Genomic DNA, 7326 nt, shown 5'->3' on the forward strand with positions numbered 1-7326 from the left:
TGCTTTGGGTAACCAATGAAAACGCATTTCTCACTTCTAGCTGCTAGCTTGTCGTGAGTCTCTCGTCTTACGAAAGCTTCACAACCCCAGACTTTAACATGTGCTAACGAGGGAACTTTCCCTGTCCACATTTCGTGAGGTGTTTTGGCAACCTTCTTTGTAGGGACAAGATTGAGGATGTGGGCGGCTGTCTCTAAGGCATACCCCCAGAAGTGAATGGGAAGCGAAGCCCGACTCATCATAGAACGAACCATGTCTAACAAGGTTCGATTACGCCTCTCAGCTACACCATTTAACTGTGGTGTCCTAGGAGGAGTCAATTGTGAGACTATCCCACATTCTTTCAGATAGTCGTTAAACTCGATACTAAGATACTCCCCGCCTCTATCGGATCTAAGTATCTTTATCTTTCTGCCCAATTGATTTTCGACTTCATGCTTAAACTCTTTGAACTTTTCAAAAGTTTCTGACTTATGCTTGATCAAGTAGATATATCCATATCTGCTATAATCGTCAGTGAAAGTCACATAGAATCGATTAGCATCTCTTGTAGTTGATCTGAAGGGTCCACACACATCCGTGTGTATGAGATCCAACAGACCTTCACCTCTTTCACAAGACCCTGTGAATGGTGATTTTGTCATCTTTCCCAAAAGACAAGACTCACACATATCATCTGACTTTAGGTCAAATGATTCCAACACTCCATCCTTTTGGAGTTGGGCTATGCGTTTCTTGTTAATGTGTCCAAGACGACAATGCCACAAGCATGCCTTGTCTACACTATTAGACAAGTCAATATTAAGTACACTATTTCCTAGGCTATCAACACAAGTCACTGTTTCATACACACCATTACAAGGCAAAGCTTCAAACATAAAAACACCATTCTTATAAACAGAAATTGAACCATTCAAATCATTAAAAGAATATGTAAAACCTTGTCTGAACAATGCATGAAATGAAATAATGTTTCTCGTCATCTCAGACGAATAACAACAATTTATTAAATCTAATCTAACATCATTACTAAGCAGAAGCTGATAAACTCCGATCTTGGTTACTGGTGAAGACTTTCTGTTTCCCATGATCAGGTTTATCCTTCCTCGCTCTATCTCCTCACTTTCCTTTAGACCCTGCAAATCAGAACAGATATGAAAACCACATCCTGTATCAAGGACCCATGAACGAGAAGATAATGAGTTATTAGCAGAAATAGTGTAAATACCTGCCGAAGATGGCTTCACTTTGCCATCCTTGATATCTTGCAGATACTGTGGGCAAGATCTCTTCCAATGCCCCTTTTGGTTGCAGTAAAAGCAAACTGCCTCTTTTGGATCAGAAACATGGGGAGTGGAACCATTGGGCTTAGCCTTTGGGCCATTACTAGATGACCCAGCTTGAGCCTTGCTCTTCCAGTTTTGCTTGGGAGGACCTTTCCTCTTTTTCCCCTTTCCCTGTCCAATAGCCAAAACAGGGGCACTCGTAGGTGTGGAGGGTATACTTTTACCCTTCATCCCTGCCTCAGCTGTCTGCAACAAGTTGTGCAATTGGGCCAAGGTCTGCTCAGTATTGTTCAAATGGTAAGTTAGAATAAACTGACCATAACATTCAGGAAGTGAGTTCAAGACCATGTCAATGGCCAATTCCTCATCAAAGTGAATATTGAGCTTGACCAAACGCTCTATGTAGCGTTGCATTCTTTGCACATGTGACACAACTGACTCCCCATCTTTCATCTTGCAAGCCATGAGTGACTTGACTACTTCGAACTTTTCTTGACGAGCTCGCTTATGGTACTTTTCCATAAGGTCCTTGTTCATCTCGAAAGGCCAGTAGTCCTCATAGTACCTCTGCAGTTCTGGGGACATAGTTGCCACCATGATGCATGCCACTTTGGTAGCATCATCGTAATGTTTCTTGTAGGCAGCAAGATCTTCAGGAGTAGCTTCATTCTCATCAAGCTCTTTGAGCTCCTTTTCAAGAACATATTCTTTGTTCTCGAAACGAAGAGCCATCTTGATGTTGCGCATCCAATCGTTATAGTTTGAGCCATCCATAACGACTTTGGAGCATATATTGAGCAAAGAGAAGTTTTGGTTGGAGGAGGACGAAGCAGAAGTGTTTCCAGGAGTAGACATCTGAAAAGAAAGAAAGTTTTAGTTAGATTTCAAGATACCTTAATAGAATAACCCAAAGATATAATATCAAGGTTAGGATCCAACTATGAAGATTCACAACTTAGAAATGGGATGCCGAGATCCAAGTGCAAATTTCATAAAGGTAGGTGAATGACGATTCACCAATTCCACCATTAGACGAAACAAACGAAGTGAAATTCCTAATTCTTTTGAGATACATTGAAACTATTCAATGGCATGTTTTATTCTCAGATTATGCTCTTCTATTTGTGACTGGGATGCCGAGGATCACAAACAAGATGTGAATAACCATGCAAATGTGCTTGGTAACCTCATTGTCTTTATCATTAACTATTGATGTGCTGGTAAACCACACACGCTCCATCAAAATGACAATTATGAGATACCCATTGCTACTCTTTATTAGTGCCTTTTAGTGTGCTGGTTAACCACACACGCTCCACTAACGACCAATAAAGCATAATGTGCAATTTCATGGATTAGCATACTTTTCACATTTTTCCTAAAGTAACTAGAGTTGGGATTTTGAAAATAATGTTCTAGTACTTTCTTTAATATCATTATACTTTTAATGAGAAGTAGTTGTCCTATCAAATCCGTTCTGCTAACGACCCTCCACTAATCAAGGAAGCGGTGGGTGAGAGTGGACACCCATTCAACTACCATTTTATAGGCAGTTTCCTTATACCCCCCTTATAGATTAGCTTCGTGAATGAGGCATACTAGCGATTTGACTGACCATATTCTTATACATATAATATTAAACCTTTAATTATAATATATATATAAGGTGTGTTTTAAAACTTTTTAAAACTTCAAGGGTTTATATAAATTTCGAAATTTAAGCTGTTAAATTCAAATTTAAATAAACCAATTAACTAGATTTAATATTTATCTATTAATTAACTATTAATCAAATTATTAAATCTTGTAAGGATTATCTAATTAAATTAATCAATTAATTTAATCCTAATCCTTATCCCTCTAATTTCGAAAAATAGGGTAAGGATAATTATCCAATTAATCTAATTAAGTAACAATTATCCAAAAACAAGAAACCCTAGTTATCCTCTAGCATATTTCGAAATTTACAAGGGAGGAAGCTAGGGTTTTCAAAACCCTAACCCTAATTTCGATTAGGGTTCTTTGGAGGCTAGGGTTTTCGAAAAAACCCTTTGATCCAAAACCCTAGAAATCGAAAATTTGGCCTTTAGGGTTTAATAGCTATAAACCCTAATTTGCAATTCAACAATTGTAGCAATTCAATTTTAAAACAACCAGGCTCTGATACCACTGATGGGTTTTAGGTACAACAAATAAACTAGAAAACAATTCCTAAGTTCACATACAACCTACTTTGGATCTATGTTTTAACTATTGAACATACAACTTTGAATTGCAAAACAAGAACCCTAGAGGAGAGAGGCTAATTTCGAAATTAACAAACTAGGGTTTAGGGTTTACATACCTTTCAATTGTTATAGCAAACAATTGATAATCCCTTGATCTTGATCTTGATCTTCTTGGAAGCTTTAGCACCACAAGTGTAATGCCTCTAATGGAATCACACCCAAACTAGCAAGAAGGAAAGTAGAAGAGAGAGGGGAGAGGGAGTATGCAAAATCTCGGCCTTAGGGTTTCTTCAAAAGAAAGAGTGACCAAAAACATGAACCAGGAGGCTCCTTATATAGCTGAGGGATCTAGGGTTTAAGGGAAACCCTAGTTATCCTTTGCTTAGGGCCTAAGCAAACCCAAGGGCCTTATCCAAGCCCCTATGGACGAAATTATTAGGGTTTCCCCTAAAGATTTCGTCCACCCTCTTCCAAGGGGGTTCTAGAGCCTTCCACTCAACTATTAGATAATTGCAAACTAGTCCCTGCACCTTATAATTAATTCTTTTAACCCCAAAATCAATTCTGATTAATTTCTGGCTAACAATTAATTAAACATAATGATTTCTAATTAATATATTAATCCATTAACATATTAATAAATCATATATATATATATATATTAATTTATTAATCTTATAAATTAATATCTCTCCTTTCATAATTTCCTTGTCCAGTTGCTAGGTTGAGGGCAACCCAAAAGGACTGTGCTGCTATCAATTCAAGTACATACCAATTATAGTTATGGGCTTAGACACCTAATCCAACACATACATGTTGAGCCGACCGAGCCAATTCCCGAGCAATCTGAGGAAGGGAACTACAGCCGCCAAGTGAGTCAAGTAGGGACTCAAGGTGGGCAAAGGGATGGCCCGGAGAGGAGAAACAACAAGGATGGGCGGATGTACAAGAATTTCTTGGGTGCGAAACCACCAAGTCTCTCAGGAAGCCCAAAGCCTGTTGAGATTATGGATTGGATCTCCGTGATGGAGATGGTGTTTGAAAGCTGCGACTGCAACGAGAAGCAGAAGACCGTCTTCGCTATGAGACAATTGAAAACTGGAGTCTTGAGCTGGTGGAAGCTATTGGCAGATACAATGCCGGGAGGAGAAGCTCTGAAAATGTCATGGGATGAGTTCTTGGAACAACTGAAGGCGCAGTACTGTTCAGAGATAGATCTAATTGATCTGAACAATGAGTTCCAAAACTTGAAGAAGGGAAGGATGAGCGTCGACGACTACGCTACTGCATTCACGGAGAAGATGAAGTTGTTTCCATACCTAGTGCCAACCAAACTCTCCAAAATTGAGAGGTTCGCAAATGGACTGCCAGCCGACTATGGCCCAACAGTCAAGATGGCAACCACTCTGAAATCAGCTGTTCGAGTGGCTAAGAATGTGGAGACCCAGCAGAAAGAAAGGGGTCTGGAGATAGCCGAGGTTGGTGAGAAAAAGAAAGGGGTCTGGAGATGATTTTTATACACGTTTTTCATGATTTAAACTGTATATGTATTTTATATCTACAAAAATGTTGGGGTAAAACATGGGTAGATGTAATAAGATGATGTGTGATAAAATGATGAAAGGCCTCGATGTTGTTGGTGATCCAATCATCTAGTGGAGTATAGATGACGACCACATACTCTTCTAGACAGTCCAATGGAACGCTAGCAGGCTCGCAACCTGTAGGTGTTTGTGAACGATGTGTTCACCGGTATACTCCATCCCCCTCATGGTTGCCTTTAGGACATTTATTGCTGAGGAATCCCCTTCTCAGTAGTGTCCATCCCGATGATGATCCTTAGGCTAGGTCCCTTATGATAGGTATTTAGGGACGTAAAGTGAGGATAACGGGAACGGGTAATCGGGTTATTGTTGATTGATGAAATTAATAAACTTATTTATTGTGGGTTGAAAACCCTATGTGCTCACCAGGCTCCCAAGCCTGAACCACTCAGTTTTATGTATTACAGGTAGTGGCGCTCGAGCATAGATGTGATGTTTTGGATGAGGGATTATGGATATAGGCCTGTAGATACGAAATAATGTAGTAAGGCTTATATTGTAATGTTTATGCTTTTGATCTGTATCGAACATGACATCCCGAGTCTTTTAATGAAATACATTTCTTTGGAAATGCTTTTGATAAATCTTTATCATATTTTGTTTTGGGACAAATTCCGCAACACTTTTATTTAAAATGTTACTCTGATTTTCAAACAAGCATAAACAAAATCGGTCTTTTCTGGCCGTGAAAATGGGGATGTCACAGTTGGTATCAGAGCATTAGTTTAAGCGAACTAGGAATTTGTAGGATTTCTAGACTTAAACTTAGAATGCTAAGTGATGATTGTGAGGTGTGAGCACTAGCTTATTTTAGGAATTTGTAGGATTTTTATTTTTATGTCATCTTGGACCATTATGGTTAACCGATATTAACCGTTAACCATAACCATTAACCAACTAAAACCATTAACCAAAACCAATATTAACCGCTACCTAATGGTTATCGAAATACATTAACCAGTTGTAATGGTTATGGTTCGGTTTTGACCAATAACCGAATCAAACCGCCCCATACATACCCCTAATTTTTATTAAGGTAAAACACCATATTATTAAAATCCATATTAATAAGACTATTTGTTTCTAACTATATTGTTGAAAATCAGAGTAATATAATAACGTGGAATCTTCATTGCTGCTGATAAATGTGTACAGTCACGCCTTCGCCTTCTCACGATAACCGATGATACTTAAAAAACAATAACAGCTGGGTAAGAACAAAGCTTAGTGAGTTCCCCCAAAATAACCCTCACAACAAATATATACGCATACATATTGGGTCCTTAGTCATCGGATTGGAATGCCCTCGGCCCACAGTCTCCCGAATGGAATGCCCCGAGCTTGTTGGCCTACCGCCTCAACCCAAACGCTCCTCTCGAGCCCGTGTGCCTACTGTGAGAACAAGGATCTAATTGCGCAGGGACAAGGCTTGAAAATTCAAACCTTGAGTTAATGCTTAAGATCAATGTCTGCTTTTGATTAAGTGTACCAGTCAAGTCTAGCAAGACCGGTCAAGACTGAAGATAAGAATCAACAAAGTACTTCAAGTATTAAATATGGAGTAATGAGTATAATCAAAGTAAATACAATAAATGAACAAATAGAATGTTTGAAAGAGTTTGATTAGAGAGAAAAGTGAAAGTGAAGTAAATGTGAATATAACTATCTTTGGAGCAACAATCCGTCTTCTATTCTTGTCATTAAACACTCCTTATATAGGAGAAAGAAGTACATTGTACAAACCCAGTTACATACAAAGGAACGGATAAAAGAGTCACTTCTGACACTCTGATTATACCATTGACAAAAAGACTAAGTCCTATGTACTGTTACATCAAGTAAAAGACAAGAAAAATTAATGCTAACTTATGAACTTTGCCTTCACATGCTATGGTGCGTCGGACTTTGATTCTCGATTGATGAACTTCCGAAGGGCCTTGGTAGGAACCAGATGTTTTTCAAGGACTCGGAAGAAGTCCTTCTTATTTGTTTTTCTTTGAAGATAGACAAAACCTAGCACTGGTTCATCAATGGGTCCCTCTGCTAATATCTATGCTTCTGGCAGCTTGAAGTCAATTTTGGCTAAGTATTTCTCGGTTCGGAATAGATGGGCCAATTCAAAGTCGCACCGACAAAATTCAGCAATATAATCTTTGAGGAAGCTCAAAGCAGCGTGGTAAGCTCCCATGCTAAGATCATCAGCTTGAT

This window comes from Lactuca virosa, chromosome 1 (genome assembly GCF_052849685.1).
Source record: "Lactuca virosa cultivar CGN04683 chromosome 1, Lactuca_virosa_CGN04683_v6, whole genome shotgun sequence".
In the NCBI taxonomy this organism is placed as follows: domain Eukaryota; kingdom Viridiplantae; phylum Streptophyta; class Magnoliopsida; order Asterales; family Asteraceae; genus Lactuca; species Lactuca virosa.